Below are 1,775 nucleotides of genomic sequence, written 5' to 3'. Positions count from 1 at the left end.
GAAATAGGTAAACATCAGAGAATTTTATTTTGGGCATGACTCTGAAAAAAACCCTGGACTCTAACCCAAGAATCCTTAGCCTCACGGTATTAAGTTTACATAGGTACCACATCACATGGAGTGTGATGCATCAGATCTGTTCACCCTGGTATTCCAGCCACAGGTAAAAGGAACTCTTGTTTATCACTTTATATGCTATTAAATGTATTTTCATGACCACACGGTATCTTTGTGCTTCAGGATCAAGCTACTGGTTATATTTGTGAGTATTACTCTGACAGTGCTTGATTATAAAGTTTTCATTGCTTCTGTTTAAGTGTTTATTTTAAGAATGACTAGTATTTTTTTGTAATCTTGCAGAGTACAGATGCCAATTCAAATGTGAGGAAAAGAACGAATGCCACTGTACAGTCCGAAGCTGATGGTGGGAGCCGAATTGACACAAGGCACAGCTCCATCCAGCCTCCCTCTGTAGCTCAGGGGTCTTCTGACATTACACCCCACTCCCTTTCTGCATCAAGTCCCAACCCTTTCACACGCATCAATGCCTCAGAGACATTATCTTCTGCAAGAGCTACCCCTCCAGCTCCTCCTTCTACCCCAATTTTAACTGGATTTGTATCCCAGCATGCCATAGCTGGATCCCCTTCCATTCAGCACTTGCTTGGATCTAGACTGGAGCAGATTCAGACCACCACACCTAATACATTAGGAGCATCTGCAAAGCCATCTGCTGTCACACCGCCTGCTCCCCCCGCCTCCCACTCTGGCACGAGTAAGATAGACAAATATGCACGTATTTTATTTCCTGTTACCTTCGGAGCATTTAACATGGTCTACTGGGTGGTGTATCTATCCAAGGATACCATGGAAAAATCAGAAAGTCTAATGTAGTTTTGCTGCTATGTAGTAGTTCCTAAATTATACTCACATTTGATGCAGAGTTTCTTCTTTTGAAACTATTTAAAAAGGTCAATAATTCTTATTTATAAAAGCTGTGTGCTACTTTCCCATTGTAAAGGCTGGAGTTATTGGGGATAATTAGTTAACTGCTACAGTAATGGGTAACAGATTTGTCTTCCTCCCTTCAGCTAGCAGTGAATCATCACTCTCTTCAGACAGACTACTTTGGCTACACAGGACTTACCTTTGGGAGGAGCATGCACCCGAAACAAATCAGAGGTGCACAGCAGCTGTGCAGTGGAACACATCTTGACTGCTAGGAATACACATGTTGATTATCACAAATCTGGAGGCACCCAGCACTGCTGTCTGGACACAGCATTGCATTCTCAGAGTGCAAGGTTCGTGTCCTGAATATTTTGACAGTGCTTGCTAGAAAAGATCTTTCCCTGCTAGATTAAAATTGACAGAGTAGGGGGAAGAAAATGAACAGTGGAAAAAGAAAAGACAGTCCAGCCTGGGAGAGTGCAAATCCAGAAAAGTTATGCAAAGGAGTTGTAGAGCTCCGTATATTTTTACTAAGCATTATTTTGCGTTGCAACCTGGGAAATTCTCACTTCAAAATAAGAATGAATGAACCTTGTAAAATCTGGAATCTGGTGTAATTCTCAAAATTGGATTTTTTTGTTTGGTAAGGTGATCTTAAGTGTGTGATTCTTCTTTGACCTTGCTGACCAGCTTGAGTGGATTTATTCCTAAATTACATACATTGTGGTAGATGAAGACCAAGCTCACAATGTTCAACTTTTTATTTGAATTCTTTGTTCGTTCTTTGGATGCTTTGGGGTTTGTTTTTTTTTTCCCCCCCCCCC

General features: G+C 41.2%; 1 pseudogene; it reads left to right on the top strand.

Annotated features, from left to right (window-relative positions):
* The first annotated feature begins 360 nt into the window (after positions 1-360).
* Positions 361-894, top strand: LOC104168234 (annotated as a pseudogene).
* The last annotated feature ends 881 nt before the right edge of the window (positions 895-1,775 follow it).

This window comes from Cariama cristata, unplaced genomic scaffold (genome assembly GCF_000690535.1).
Source record: "Cariama cristata isolate BGI_N322 unplaced genomic scaffold, ASM69053v1 scaffold38820, whole genome shotgun sequence".
NCBI classification, from domain to species: Eukaryota; Metazoa; Chordata; class Aves; order Cariamiformes; family Cariamidae; genus Cariama; species Cariama cristata.
Note: the sequence above shows the minus strand (reverse complement) of the source record. Positions and strands in the feature narration are given on the sequence as shown.